Source organism: Henckelia pumila, chromosome 2 (assembly GCF_033568475.1).
Source record: "Henckelia pumila isolate YLH828 chromosome 2, ASM3356847v2, whole genome shotgun sequence".
NCBI lineage: Eukaryota > Viridiplantae > Streptophyta > Magnoliopsida > Lamiales > Gesneriaceae > Henckelia > Henckelia pumila.
The window spans coordinates 7,042,632-7,059,877 of NC_133121.1; the positions used below are offsets into that span (position 1 = coordinate 7,042,632).

The window sequence follows — 17,246 nt, forward strand, 5'->3', positions numbered from 1 at the left end:
GTTGAACACCACAAAATTAAAACAAAAATCAATCTAAATAATAGTTTCAGAAAACTAGCTGCCTAAAGTTAACAAAAAGAATGAAAGCCCACCCGATTCAAAAAAATTAAGATGCTCAAGTGGATAAATCACCGTTTCAAGAAATCTATCCGGGAGGTGTGTTTTTTGGGAAGGTGACGCCTTTTATTTCGAACCAAAAAAAAAAGTGGACAAAGATTTACACTTTACCTTCAAAAAATCGCTCCAGATCTGTTGAAAGAGCTAGAAGAAGATTTCGGTAAAAGCTTGAAAGTGAGGTGGGTTGGTATAGTAGGGCACAAAAAAGGGATAAATTGGTAATTGAGCATTATTCTCCCGAGTACTGTACAAATGAGAACTCATAATACTTGCTCTCACGTGGGTTTCATATTCCATCTTTTTCAAGCCCATACAGTGAATTGTGCCGGGCCCATGGTTATCCAAGAATGTGTTAAAATCAATTCAAACGTTGGACTACTTGCTAATCATTTAATTATCAACCTTACCAAACGCTGCCATATAGTATAGAGGTATACATACAGTATAGATAGGATATAATATTTATATACCTGTTGTTTGGAATATGGGCCGAATAGCTTGAAATTTATATTTTGGACTAAACTTTATTGGACCAAGGCATTTGTGAAAGATCCAGTAATATCTACAATCTCCCACCATCCTTTCGCAGTTTTCGCTAACAAATCCCAGAAAAATGGGCTTCAACAAACGATAAATCGCTTCTCAAAAGAAAAAAAACAAACAAACAAAAAAAATGAGAAATTGCGTTCGCGACTCATGCATGCATGGCGCACGCCTGAGACACTGACGCATTTGACGTGGGGATGCTAAAAAAATTATTTACTGATTTTATAAAAGTGTTTTTTTTAAAGAATTTATAAAATATTTCAAAATTTGTTTTAATAATAAATAAGTGTTTGAATGTATACATGGGCGGATGGAGGGGTGGCTGGCCTGGGTTGATTTGGCTTAGGGATGTCAAAACTCAACTCAACCCAACTCAACCCGTCAATCCGACACGATCCAACCCGAAAAATATCATGTTAGGGTTGGGGTTTTTGGGTTTGGTTCGAATCAGGTTGACTTTCGGGTCAACCCGAAAAAATTAATCGGGTTTGGGTTGGTTAGGTTGACCCAAAATAACCCGAAACTTTTAATTATTATTATTTTTATATAAAATTACTACAAAAATATGTTGTATGTTTGAAAAAAAATTATTATATATTAATATAATATATTTTCTTAATTTAATGTTTATTTTGTACAATTTTTATTTTTTAAAATATATTTTTTATTTTGTTGTAATAAGTATACTTTAAATTTTTTATAACTGAAAGTTCAAATTTAAATTATATATAAGTTTATATTTTGGTATTATTTGTTTTAAATTAAATATTATTATTATTATGTTTTTTGAATTTTTATTTATAATTTTGTTTAAAAAAATAAAAAAAATTGGGTTGGTTCGGGTTGATCGGGTTAGTTGGGTTCGGGTTCGGGTTCAGTTGAGCATTTTCGGATTGGTTCGGGTTCGGGTTGAAAAATTTTTTAGAATTATTTTCGTCAACCGGACCCGAACCCACCCGACACACCCGAGTTGACTCCCCTAATTTGGCCCATAGTAGATATATTAAAGGGGCGGATATATTATGTTGGCCACTTTTGCCCAGCATTAATTTAAAATTTTGGGCCAAAAGTTTTGAATAGTTTAGCCCATAATTTTTAAATTGTTGAAGTGTAAATAACCTTAGCATAATATCGAGAAAATTACGAATCTATTTCTTTTTTTAACAAATATGAAATTTTCGGTTTGTATTAAATATTTGAGAGATGATTTTGTTTGATAAAATTTGGGTGTGATATTTTAATATTATTGTTAATTGTATGTTTGCATTAGGATGGCAAACGAACTGAATCGAGCCGAATAATGATAAAATTTTAAAGCTTGAATTCGATTCGATAAGAGTATATTCGAGTTCGAGCTCGATTCGAAGTTCTATAATCTCAAATATTTTGGCTCGAGCTCGGCTCGAAATGAAGTTCGAGTTCGAGTTCGAGTTCGGCTCGAAATATTCGAACCTATTCGTAAACTATTCGGATATTATGGTTCGAAAAGCTCGAAATGTTCGAAAAAATTCGAAATGTATATATATTTATTATATGATTATATTAATTAAATATTAAGGCTCGCGAACTATTTGCGAACTATCAAACAGAATAATTTCGGCTCGAACTCGGCTCGAAAAAAAGTTCGAACATGTTCGAATTCGACTCGAGTTCGATAAGCTCGAATACAAATCAAATATTTATCAAGCGGGCTCGTAAAGCTCACGAACAGGTTCGGTTCGTTTGCACCCCTAGTTTGCATTATTAATTAATTTTTAGTCAATTTTTTTAATATTCAGTTAATATTTCGTAAAAATATTTTGACATGTGTTTTGGAAAGATATGATTGAAGATGAAATAATGAGTATTAGAGTTATTTCATTCAACGGTTTCTATTTGGGTATTTGTAATCAAATAGGGCAATTATTTTGTGCGAATTATTTATCATGTCTGGGGAAAATTTAAAAAAATATATTGGGAGGATGACAAAAACAAAGAGACAAAATTTCGCCCACCAAATTAAAAGTGTATGTCTATGCCCATGGATATATATCTCATTTTTTAAACCAAATTCTTTATCTTTTTAGCGCAAATTGATTATGTAACGCCCTCAAACGATGAAGATGTTACAAAACTAACATGACCTTAAAACTGGCGCGGAAAATTTTTTTTTTGAAAGATGTATGCATACATCAAACCTTACTTAAAACAGTTTATAATAGTTTACAAGCCAAATGCAAACCTTAAAATTTATAAAACTTGCTTACAACCTTAAAATACATCATAAAGTTGCAAACAACTCAAGACATACCATAGCACACTCAACACATAACACACTCATGCATCTCCCGCCGGTCCGACTCCTTGCTCTTCTTCATATCCGACATTAAACTCGTCGACATAAGCATAAATGTCATCCTCATTACCTGCATCATTCAAGTATAGTGAGTTTAAAGACTCAACAAGTATATGTAGTAAAAATCATTAGATTTCAATTATCATTTAAACGTAACATAACATAACATAACATAACATAACATAACATAACATAAACTTATCATTTGGTGACGAATTATGCGAAATTGTGGCAACCGTCATAATGGGCACATTCATTTATTTATTGTTGATCAACAAGCATATGACATTAACCTCGTAACATTCGTTCATTCATTTTTGGATGCCCCTCCGGAGCTCATCCCGGAGTACCTAACCCGTACATTGAGCCGTATTTGGAGGGCCCCTCCGGAGCCCAAACCGGAGTACCGTTCCTGTATTGCCACCACAAAGACACTTAAGACATCAAAATATTTTCATGCATCAATATATCATTATTCTTTCATATCATATCGTTATCATTTCATCATAACATAATCGGTCCACATAAGTCGTTCTTTTCGTTCTTAACGTAAAACTTGAAACTTTTTACATAAAAGGTCTTAAAATTAATTTAAACACCTTAAGAGTGAATTTAGAACATCATTTGCGAAAATAAAAATTCAATGAAATCAGAAGAGGTCTTTGCACAAGGCGTGGGCGCGCCAAAAATTTAAGAGTAAAAATCAGAAGAGGTTTTTGCACAAGGCGTGGGCACGCCTTGTGACTAGTTTACTTCTGCCCAAGACTTCATGGAGGAACTTGAAAATTACAAAAACTAATCCTTTAAATTCCTTGCATTAAAAGCACGTCAAATCCTTAACTAAACTTGAAACATCAACACTCAATACATTAGAAGTCATTCCCAACATCAATTATCAAGTTTTACAAAGCGTTGGATTAAAATAAATACTACAACTTGAACAACTTTGCATCAAAACAACTCAACCAACAATATTTTAATAATATTTCAATAATTCAAACTTTAAACATAATTTCTTTTCCCCAAAATCTTAACTTATTTTGCATCAAAAGCTTCAAAACACCACAAGATTCCAAAAGATCCAACTACACAAAACATCTATCAAGAATTTCTCAATAACGACTTACATATCATGATATCATAAACATCATGCTTATATGCTTCTCAAACCTTTAAAATCATGCATAAAATTCATCAACACACATCATTTCTTATCAAAATATATATACCTTGAGTGGTGGTTTAAAAATTCTTTAAAAACTTGTCTTGATAGTAGATGGAGTTGATACGGATTTTTGGCAACGAGTTAACCACGAAACGAGTGATATCGGAGCTGAACTTACGCAAAGCTTTGAAAAACCCGTGGAGCACAAGAGGGGAATGAAGAGAGCTTGCAGAAAATAATGAAGGAACCGTGTAGGAGAGGGGAGAAGTGAGAGTCAAGGGAGACAAGGGAACATGAAAATAATGGGGTGGGGACTTGGGTAGATAGATAGGATAGCAATTATATAATATGCATCATGTGTTGATCTTTAAAAATGTAGTCGGTCACACGTCCCGAATCGTCTGATAAAAATACTATCCCCCGACTCGTACATAATAAAGATATCAATATTATACTTAAAAAGTTCGTAAAAATGTACTCTATCACTTCGTTTATAGGTTAGTCTCATCCCGTGAGTCCAGAATCAAACTCAACCTGACACCATAGCTTGAACAAAACGTTAAACGTAAAATAATCATATCACGTAATCTTATCATATAATCATGACTTAAACAATTTAAAGGCATAAAATCATAAAAATTATTTTAAAATCATCGTAAGCGAGTTTAGTGAATTTAGACCTTACAGATTATAACACAACCCATATTGATTTATTACTTTTAATATATTATATAAATTTTATAAATACATACTTCAAAAATCTTAGTCACTCCTTAGTTTTTTTCTGGCTCCGCCCCTGATTGTGTGTGTATATATATATATATATATAATTACAATTAGAAAGTACAATGGTTTGTTTTTCCTTATTGATTCCAATTAAAAACACATCTTATTTGTTATATAAAAATTATATTTGAAAAAATAACTTTTCAAAAATATTTTTCAAAAACTTTGTACAAAAATATTGTCTAAATACATACTTTGAGTTTTTTTCACTTGTAAAACACTAAAAAAAATTAATGCTTTAATTGATATAAAATAAATAATTAATGATTTGATCGAATAGATTATAATTTATTTGATTTGATTGATTAAATTTTAAATAAAAATGATAAATAACCGTTTTATCCTCAATAATAAATAAAATATGAATAATATTATTTATAAGAGAGAATATAATGATTTAAATTCAATAATTTAATTGATGTAAGATAAATAATAGGTAAATTGCCTTAAAATCCCCATACACAAACATAAATTTGTCAACAGTCTCTGTGTCAGAAAACATACATTCCAACTCCCTGACCCCACACAATGATTTATTTTAACTCCCTAACAACTCTAAAATACTAAAATACCCTTATTTGAAACGTGATATGCATGTGATTTTTCTTCTTCATCGTGACTGCTCCACTCTTATTTCATTATTCATCTCTATCATATTTTTCCTTTACCCATGAAACAACTTTGTACAAATTAACTATCTTCGTGTTCATCTACAAAAATTTTATCTCAGTTTTTATTTTTTTTAAAAAAAATCACTATTCCCAAAACCATTTTATCATACAAATCTATGTTCTTCTTCTCTGGAATCATGGTTGATTTATAAAGAAAATATTCTAATCAACAATCCTTATCTATATCCAAGATTTTCCCCAAAATTCATGCTCAGATTAGTGAGACAACCATGGTAACTACCGTAAATATTTCAAATATTTGATAACAAATGCAAACTAAATAAATTTTGAAAAATTAGAATTTTTGGACTTTGTTGCGTGTTTTTCATTTTTAAATAAATATTTTGTGTAATTAGTTAGAATATGATAGATAGGTTCTCGCATTGGCATATCAACTTATATGCCTACTAGTTATTCGTATAAATGCTGTAAAAAAAAAAAAAAAAAAAAGTAAGAGCCCATGCCTACTAGTTGTTCGTATAAATGCTGCAAAAAAATTTGAACATGAGCAAATATGTATGTATGTAATAGACATTTGATACACAAAATTTTTTACATTGTTTCTTTGTGTGTGTATGCACATAATTTAATTGTGACTCAAAATCAAAATTTAAATTACTAAATCAAAATATTTTGTTGCTAACCTAATAAATTGACCACATGTCCAATTTAAGGTTGGTTGGTCATTGGTCAAGAAGTTATTCATCATCTCATAGTTTTGTGTATTGAATTATTAAAAAGATTGACCCAAAATTTCAACATCACACAAATCCACGTATGCAAAAAGAAATAAAGAATTTGCAAGATGTCGCAATTAATTTTTTGAGTTCTTCTGTACTTATCGTGAACCTAAAGTATTTTATATCTAATTTATTTTCGTAAACAGGAAAAAATAATGATAAAGTCGCAAAAAGAATGAGTGGGATTATGGAAAAGATGCACACGATCCATAATCATTTTTTGTACCTGATAATGTGTCCGGTTCTCAACGTTTTGTACTTATTTGGTTCGTGATTGTCTCAAATTTGGGTACTTTTGTGTCAAAAGTTAGCTATCTTGTATCAATAATTTGGTTGATAGTGTTTTATTGCGAAAAGTTAAAAACAATGATAAGAAGTTCTTTTTCATTACTCATATTTATTGATTAATTAAAAGTGTTTAAAAGAAGTGCTCGTTGTTCCCCTAAGTTTATGTGTTCAGTTCTCAATGTTTTATACTTAATTGGGTCCTTATTGTTACAAATTTGGGTAAATTTGTGCCAAAAGTAAGCTATTTTGTAACAATAATTAAGTTGATTGTGTCTTGTTGCGAAAAGATAAAAATGATACTCAGAAGTTCTTTTTCATTGCTCTTATATATTATTAATTGTACTATACTCATGTATACATTGTACTCTATAACAAAACCATTATACTCAATCTGATCGATTTTGTACCTCGATAATGTCACACTATAATTTCATCCGGCAAATAAGTTGTGTTCATTATATTGGTTAATATGGACTCACTCTGGGTTTGTGCTCGATCTACAAAATATTGTACTGTACTCATGGTACATTGTACTCTAGTACAAAACCATTGCACTCAATCTGATCGATTTTGTACCTGACAATGTCACACTATAACTTCATTTGAAACAGAAATTGTGTTCATTATATTGGTTAATATGGGCTCACTTTGGGTTTGTGCTCGATCTACAATATATTGTACTATAATTATTTGCACATTGTACTCTATTACAAAACCATTGTACTCAATCTGATCGATTTTGTACCTCGGCAATGTCACATTATAACTTCATCCGCCAGATATATTGTGTTCATTATCTTGGTTAATATGGACTCACTCTAAGTTTGTGCTCGATCTACAATATAGTGTACTCTACGAATGATATATTGTACTCTATTACAAAAAATATTGTACTCAATCTGATCGATTTTGTACCTCGACAATGTCACACTATAACTTCATCGAAAAAGTAATTTTGTTCATTATCTTGGTTAATATGGACTCACTTTGGTTTCTGCTATATCTACAATATATTGTACTCTACTCATGTGTACATTGTACTCTATTACAAAACCATTGTACTCAATCTGATCGATTTTGTACCTCGATAATGTCACACTATAAAAACTAATGTACTCAATCTGAACTTGTTTATACTCGATAATTTCGCTAGTTGTCCCTCACAAAATAAGATATTAGCTCGATCAATTATTTGAATCGATATGTTGGAATTTACCTTGCAATAAAATCTTGTACATTTTAGATGCTGGTGTATATCACATCAAGTGATGGTACTATATAATGGTAATATTTCTTCAACATTACTAGTGAAATATTGTATCTTATATAGATTCATCTCTATTGAAGTTCTTGTATCCATGATATCTTGAAGTTTTTAGATGTTTACTGACCATTATTTTGTACCTCAACAATGTCACACTATAACTTCCTCTGGAAAAGAAATCGTGTTCCTTATATTGGTTAATATGGACTCACTCTACATTGTGCTAGATCAAAGACAGATTGTACTCAATTCATGTGTACGGTGTGCTCGATTTAAAAATTAATATACTCAATCTGATCTTGTTTGTACTCTATAATTTCTCTAGTTGTCCCTCACAAAATAAGATATTAGCTTGATCAATTACCTGTATGAATATGTTGGAATTTACCTTGTAACAAGATCTTGTATATTTTAGATGCTGATGTATATCACATCAAGTGATGGTAGTCTATAATGGTATTCTTTCCTCAACATTACTATTGAAATATTGTATCTTATATAGATTCTTCTCTATTGAAGTTCTTGTGTCCATGATATCAAGAATTTTTTGGATGTTTACTGATCATTATTTTGTACCTAAAAAATGTCACACTATAACGTCATCCGAAAAATCAATTGTGCTCCTTATCTTGGTTAATATGGACTCACTATACCATGTGCTCGATCGACGACATATTGTACTCAATGCATGTGTACGTTGTTCTCGATTTAAAAATGAATGTACTCAATCTGATCTTGTTTGTACTCAATAATTTCTCTAGTTGTCCCTCACGAAATAAGATATTAGCTTGATCAATTACCTGTATGAATATGTTGGAATTTACCTTGTAACAAGATCTTTTACATTTTAGATGCTGATGTATATCACATCAAGTGATGGTAGTCTATAATGGTATTCTTTCCTCAATATTACTATTGAAATATTATATCTTATATGGATTCTTCTCTATTGAAGTTCTTGTGTCCATGATATCTTGAAGTTTTTGGATGTTTACTGATCATTATTTTGTACCTAAAAAATGTCACACTATAACGTCATCCGAAAAATCAATTATTCTCCTTATCTTGGTTAATATGGACTCACTATACCATGTGCTCGATCGACGACATATTGTACTCAATGCATGTGTACGTTGTTCTCGATTTAAAAATGAATGTACTCAATCTGATCTTGTTTGTACTCAATAATTTCTCTAGTTGTCCCTCACGAAATAAGATATTAGCTTGATCAATTATTTGTATCAATATGTTGGAATCTACCTTCCAACAAGATCTTGTAAATTTTAGATGGTGGTGTATATCACATCAAGTGATGGTACTATATAATGATATTATTTCTTCAGCATTACTATTGAAATATTGTACCTCATACACATTCATCTCTATTAAAGTTCTTGTGTCCATGATATCTTGAAGTTTTTGGATGTTTACTGACTATGATTTTGTACCTCGACATTGTCACACTATAACTTCATCCGAAAAAGCAATTGTGTTCATTATCTTGGTTAATATGGACTCACTCTATATTGTGCTCGATCGACGACATATTGTACTCAATGCATGTGTACAGTGTGCTCGATTTAAAAACTAATGTACTCAATTTGATCTTGTTTGTACTCGATAATTTTTCTAGTTGTCCCTCACAAAATAAGATATTAGCTTGATCAATTATTTGTATCAATATGTTGAAATTTACCTTGCAACAAGATCTTGTACATTTGAGATGGTGGTGTATATCACATCAAGTGATGATACTATATAATGGTATTCTTTCTTCAGCATTACTATTGAAATATTGTTTCTCATATAAATTCATCTCCATCGAAGTTTTTGTGTCCATGATATCTTGAAGTTTTTGAATGTTTACTGAGCTTGATTTTGTACCTCGACATTGTCACACTATAACTTCATCCGAAAAAACAATTGAGTTCCTTATCTTGGTTAATATGGACTCACTCTACATTGTGCATGATCGATGACATATTTTACTCAATGCATGTGTACGGTGTGCTCGATTTGAAAATTATTATACTCAATCTGATCTTGTTTGTACTCGATAATAGTTGTCCCTCACAAAATAAGATATTAACTTGATCAATTATTTGAATCAATATGTTGCAATTTACCATACAACAAGATCTTGTACATTTTAAATGTTGGTGTATATCACACTGTTTTGTACCCAATCACGTTCATGCTCGTTGAAGACCACAATTTTCCTACCGAAAACTCAAATTTGATAATAATGTGCTCTATTGACTCATATATGTGCTCTGTTTATACTTGGATGCAATGTTATTAAAATCGGATCGGACCGGCCGGTTCGACCGGGAATCGGTCGTCGGTCCGGTCCGAAACTTCACCGGAAACTGGAAAACTGGTCCAACCGATCAGAACCGGTCAAAACCGGTCAAGAACCGGTTTTTCAATTTTTTTTTTTTGAAAATTTGTATTTTTTTATTTTAAAAACTTTAAATTTAATATATTTTTATATATATACATGATTATTTGGAATTTGTACTTCATTAAAAAATTATTTTAATAATTATTGATTTTTTTAAAATTAAATAATTAATTATTTAAATAATTTAGAAGTATAATTGACATTTTGAATATATTTACATATTTATTTAGTTTTCAAACTATGACAAATATATATATATTTTTTCTATTTATTTATATTTTTGAGTTTTTAAAATTCAAAATATATTATTTATTAGATTATATTATATAAACGATTTTCCGGTTCGACCGTCCGGTTAAAACGGTCCGACCGGTTGGACCATTTTTTTTAGATAGATCGGTTCGATCACCGGTCCGATTATGAAAACACTGCTTGGATGTACTTGATTTACATACATATGTACTTGTCAATTGACATTAATATAGGTTTTTTTGTATAAATACTGAAACATGATAATTATGTGCTATATTCTCCTCTTTACGTACCTCATTTGAATATTATTGTACTTTATTTACTTGAATATGTACCCTATTTAAGTGAGTAACTAAATCTTAGATTATACTTGTCATTTGATAAGTGAAACTTGTTTGAGTAGTTATACATAGTTTTAGTATCTCAAACATAATTTAACTTGCACTCCTAATGATTGGAATATTGGTGATCTCTATTTGAAATCATATCATGTAAACATTACATAGACATTCATGGACTACTTGCAAAAATTTGATCACATGTTTGTTAATCTTAAACTATGTGCTTGTGCGAACATCTTATTAATAATTCAATATTTGAAACTACTATCTCAAATTATGTTTTGTACCCAATCACGTTCATGCTCGGTGGAGACCAAAAATATTCAAATTTGACAACGATGTGCTCTATTATCACTTATATGTGCTATGTTTTTACTTGGATGTACTTGATTTACTTGCATCTGTACTTTATTTAAATTTTTCATTATTTGCTTGTCAATTAACATTAATATAGTTTTTTTTGTTTAAATACTAAAACATGATAAATATGTATTATATTTACCTCTTTACGTATCTCATTTGAATATTATTGTACATTATTTACTTGAATATGTACTCTATTTAAGTGAGTAATTAAATATTTTATTATATTTGTCATTTGATAAGTGAAAATCATTTAAGTAGCTATTACATGGTTTTATTATCTCTAACATATATTAACGTGCACTCCTAATTGTTGAGATATTGGTGATCTCTATATCAAATCATATCATGTAAAAATTCCATAGATATCATGGACTACGCAAAAAAACCGATCACATGTTTGTCCATCTTTCTATGTGCTTGCATTAATAATTCAATTTTTGAAAATAACTATCTTCAATGGTGTTTTGTACACAATCATGTTCATCTCGGTGGGGACAACAATCATACCACCCAATCATGTTCATGTTCGTTGGCTTCATCTTTTTGCCAATTTTTTTTCCCTAAAATGAAATGACATGTAACAAGATAGTAAAAAAAAAGTGGAAAAGAACATGATCATCCATTATTTAATCTTTTGAAAAAACGGGAGAAGAACCATTGCAACAAAATCAACCATAATATTTGCAAAAACCAAGTTCAGAGTTGAAAGAAGTTACAACAAAAATAATATCAATTTTGATAGAAATCGTATTGTAATTGTAGGTTAAAATAAAGAGTCAGTGTTGTCCGCGGTGTCACAACATCAACAACAACACAGTGCAGCGAAAAATAAACAAAAATAAATAACAAGTAAATAATTTTGCACGAGTATAAAAACTCGTGCGGGTGCCTTAGGGCTAAATATCACCAGTAAACGTAAGATCAGTCTTACAAAGATAATCCTAGTGATTTTATGAAAAATCATTAAATCCTAAATTTCTCAACAAATTGAGAAATCAAATTTGCATCCTAAAATACAATCAGAGTATAAAAGAAATCAGATGCAACTCCCGTAGCCTAAATTTGAAGAGACAGTAAAGATCTTCAACAACACAGTTCCCACAGTGTTGTCTCTGATGTCTTCAACACGAACGGCAGCACGGGGACACTTAGTAATGACGACTACAAAATATCTTCAGAATCTTCGAATTCTTCAATGTGATTTTTTTCTGAAAGCTCTCTGAATTCTCCTCTGAAGTGTGTTCTTGTTTGTGCGCAGAATCCCCCTCTTTATAGATTAGCTTTCACGTATAAAAAGGATTTCGTTGTAGAGTCCTACACAATAAGGAAATAAATCTTTTTTAGGAACAAGACTCTTTTAAATATAAATAATACTATCTATCCTAAATATATTATCGAGATCATAGAATATTTAACCATTGCCAATCAAATCTTTTGTCTAGAAGGCAAAATTTAATATTCTAATTAGCACGCTTAAGGAAAAGATTTTCAAGGAATTAATATTTCTTTCAATCTCCCCCTTTTTGCCTTTCTGGACAAAACCTGCACAAACAATTCAAACATAAACTCCCCCTGAGTTTAAAACACTTCTCCCCCTGAATTTTAAGTCTCCCCCTGAAGGTGTTGTTCCTCGTGTTGGCAACACCAAGGATAACATACACATTGATACTTAGGGATTCTATAATTCATATATCAGAGCATAAGTGGGGTAGAAGTAGTTAGTCTAGTTAAAGAATATCAGAGCAATTAAGGCACATAACTAGAACAAAATAAAAACAGATATAAGAATCAGAAAATTAAAGCAAAGATGATATAAGGAAAAAATATGAGGTGACACCAATCAATCTAAAATTGATCAGTATATGATCCCTCCTGATCTTCAGTGTCCTCATCTTCATCGTTCTTAGTCCCAGATGGACCAGCCTCATCTTGTGCATTCTCTCCCCCTTTTTGGCAAGAAATGCCAAATCTTGTACAACAATCACCTAAAAAGGCTCCATAAAGATCCAAGTCCTCCTGGGCTTGGGCAAACAGCTTTCAGCATGAACCATGAGAGCTTAAATGGTAGAAACAGAAAATTCCAAAGGAGAGGGTGTATGCATAATTTCTTCAGTTTCTTCAGTGTTGTCTCCCGTGTTGGCAACACCGGGAACAACATCAGCACCATTAACAATAGCAGTAGATTCAGACCAAGGAAGATCAAGGACAAGCTTTATCTTTCCTCTTAATAAAGCAGCTGCAACCTGCAGATCTTCAGTCAGTTCAGAGATACCTTCACCAATCACAAAGCAAATCTTGAAACTCCAAAATTCCATAGATCAAAGATGGAAAAAACAGAGTGATGGATTTTAATATTCATATGCAAACTGGAGTATAGTCTTGAATACGAGTTTGCTAAAATTGAAAGTGCTCTCAGTCTCTATAGAAAATGACACAAATGCTTGTGGTCGAGTCACCACGTTGAAGCTTGTAGAAAGCATCCAATTACGTACAGCTATTTTGTGTGAGATAGAGTAAAAGGATGTGAGCTTTACAACAGAGAGTTGTCCAAAAAACTTTTGAGCAAACCACTAATGAGTAAGCATTAGCTTCATGAATATCAGGGTGGTTCCCTACTTCAACATCCGGTGTGTCATAAAGAATATTGATGATGGCAGGGTTGAACAAAAAAAACTTTACTCTCACCAAAAATTCCAGCACTGGTTTCCTGATGTAGGGCACCACTGGAGTAAAACTATGAAATAGCTTTTGAGCCTTTCAAAAATTCAACCAAATTGAACTTTCCATAGGCATCCGCATCGATATTCTTCTCATCAATCAGCCTCGATTCACATACAAGAGTCACACAGAAGTATCTTTTCCATAGTAGAACTTGTGGGAAAAGACAGTAGTCAAATAAAACTCAGCATCAACCGTGTTGTCTGTGATGTTGCCAACACCATCAGCAACACCAGCATCAACATCAACATCAACATCAACATCAACATCATCTTCCTCGGAAAACTTGATTCCTCACTAGCTTAAGCATCATAATCATCTTTAAATGTGGAGGAATTATCAGATACATAAGACCTGATTACAGCAAATTATTCAACATCTCTTTATCAAGCTTATCATCGGAAGGTTGAGCAAAAACAACCACAGAAATATCAGCCTTCCCTTTCTTTAGAATGTCTAGAACTTAAGTCAAGGAAGCTTCATCATCATCATAAAATACAATTTCCTCAGTAGCAATAGGAGGAACAAAAACATCAAATTCAATCATCAATCGATATTCGGCCAATAAGGCTTCATAGTATACATTGTCTTCCTTCTCCTCTCTTATTTTCTTCACTACATGATCCATCAAAGATTGTACAAGAGCATGAGTGATCTGCAGAAAATCAGCTGTGGGAGCAGTGTTGCACGCAGTGTTGGCAACACGAGGCACAACATCAAATTCAGACCAAGTAGGTCTATTTTCCTTTTTCAGCAAAATATGAGCAACCTTCAATTCTTCACCAACCAGAGACACAGACTCATCAATGTCTCGGATAAAGCCATATAATTCCAGAATCCTAAAGATGAGGGATGGAAAAGGCAAATTTGTGAACTTTAAAAACCTTCATCAGCAAATTGGAATATGAACTTGAATATCAGGTTCGCCAAACTTGAAGGGACTTCATGTTCCAACTGCAAAAAGTACTAGAGCTTGTACTTGGTTACCACAATAAAGTTGGTTGAAGGAGTCTCGTTCTTCACAATACTAATTGATTTTCAGCAGAACTCCTTTCTCTTCAACATCAAAAGTGCGATATAGAGCAGTGATAACAACTGAATCAAACATATATTCGCTCATGCACAGACACTCTGTCAAAATTGGTAGATTGCTCAGCACCTCGAGTCTTGAACAAATTTAACCAAATTCTGCCTCTTGCAAGCATCCAGATCAATCTTCTTCTCTTCAATGAACTCATAATTGACATACAGATGTCAATCAACAGTAGAAGCTTTTGAATATAAATTATGAGATAAGGAAAGTGACATGTCACACTCTCCATAAATAGTGTTGCCTCCAGTGTTAGCAACACCATTCACAACATCATCACCAGCAGAATCTTTAGCATTCGCTTCCTCAAATTCGTCATCCTCAGAGATGAAAGATGAACTACCATAAATATTTGGCCTGTTATCTGCAAGTTTCTGTTGCATATCTGCATCACGCTCTTCCTCAATGACAGCAGAAGTAGGCACATGTTTGAAGAAACCAAAACAAAAAAACAATCTGATTAGCACAGAAAGCAGATAAGCTTAAATAAAATCAAAGAGAGAGAATGTAGGAAGGCAATTTGATGACTGCAAAAACCAATTAAGCATAAGAATGATCAAATCCATGAATAATATATGCTTAAAAGAAATCCATTGGTCAGTAAAAGAAATTCAAACAATCAAACATTCACCTTCTAACAAACTAATCCAGAAACACTTACCAATGAAAATTCTTATGGGTAAAACTTTTCAAATCGAGGAAATAAAATCCAACCCAATTATGAAAATAATCCGAGATTGAAAGCAATCAAAAATTCCCATAAGTAACTTCACATCGGCTCAACTCCACTAAATCATTATTAATCACAAAAATTCAATTTTTAGTAGATAGAGTATTTCACCAAATTTGTTCGTTTAGAACGTCAAACCCTGAACAGAAAATATTCACAATTCTGAATGCATATGCATGTCTTATTTTATGCCTAAAACAGAATGTAACTTAAAAATAAAATGCAACCACATGCACATGATATGTTCACAAGTGTAGTGTTGCCTCTCGTGTTGACAACATCATCAAAAACACCATAGTTTTTCAAAAAGTATTTGAAGCTTACACACTTGATTACCCTTGATTTCAGAAAATTTCCAGAAGTGGTAGCCTGCACACTAAAAGAACAGTCTTCATTGGACTCAATTAGGTAGCTTTTTTCATTTTCTTCCGATTATTTATAAAGTTTGTACATATGACATTGGTCATCAAACTTATTAAAAAGTTGAACACTGAATTTGTGAAACCACATTTCACATGGGACAAGAACATGGAATACACGTACATCCCTCAACTACTTAGTGGTTTAGTCAGAGTTCCATAAACAAGGGACAGTGTGTATTAAAAAATGTTCTGCAGAAAAACTTGGCGTCAGTCGAATCACTGCAACAGAGATTAAAACACTACACATCACAAAATGAATGCAAAATGCCTAAAATCCTAAACGTGCATGAAAAAGAAAAAAAACAGTGTTGTCTATGGTGTTGTAACACCGGCGAAAACACCAGCAAAGGATTATAATGCACACATGCTGAGAGACCTCCAAAGAGTATAGAAGCTCTCGAAAACTAAAATTTTTGTAAATATAACTGCCAGTTGGTTATTAGTTCCAACAAAATCCATTCGGATAACACTTTTTTCTACCAAATCTTGAATAAAGTGACGCCGAATGTCAATGGGTTTTGTGCGAGAGTGTTGAACTGGGTTTTCTGAAATGTCAATCGCACTCAAATTATCACAATAAAAAATGGGGGGTTGACTTTTAAATCCACAATCCTCTAACATTTGGTTCATCAAAAAAGGTTGTGTACAAAAAGTTCTATCTCCAAGACAACAACACCCTCCCATAGTGCTTTTACTATCATTAAAATCTCCAGCACAATCAACACAACCAAAATCGACAAGATTGGTATCCCTAGTATACCACAATCCCAAATCCATTGTACCCGAAACATATTTCAAAATTCTCTTAACAACTTTTACATGGGTTACCTTTGGATCAGATTGGTACCTAGCACATAAACACACACTAAACATGATATCAACATGAATTGCAGTTAAGTACAAAAAACTTCCAATCATGATGTGGTACATGGTGTTGGCAACACCGGCCGCAACACCATTCTTACCTAACTTTTCACTAGATCCCATTGGTGTTTTCATGCTTTTAGTATT

General features: G+C 32.1%; 1 long non-coding RNA gene across 1 annotated transcript; it reads right to left on the minus strand.

Annotated features, from left to right (window-relative positions):
* Positions 1–2,805: 2,805 nt before the first annotated feature.
* Positions 2,806–4,475, minus strand: LOC140885022 (uncharacterized). Its single transcript, XR_012150785.1, has 3 exons — positions 4,228–4,475; positions 3,292–3,410; positions 2,806–3,068 (listed from the first exon to the last, which is right to left on the minus strand). It is a non-coding gene; the product is annotated as an uncharacterized lncRNA (long non-coding RNA).
* Between the last annotated feature and the right edge of the window lie 12,771 nt (positions 4,476–17,246).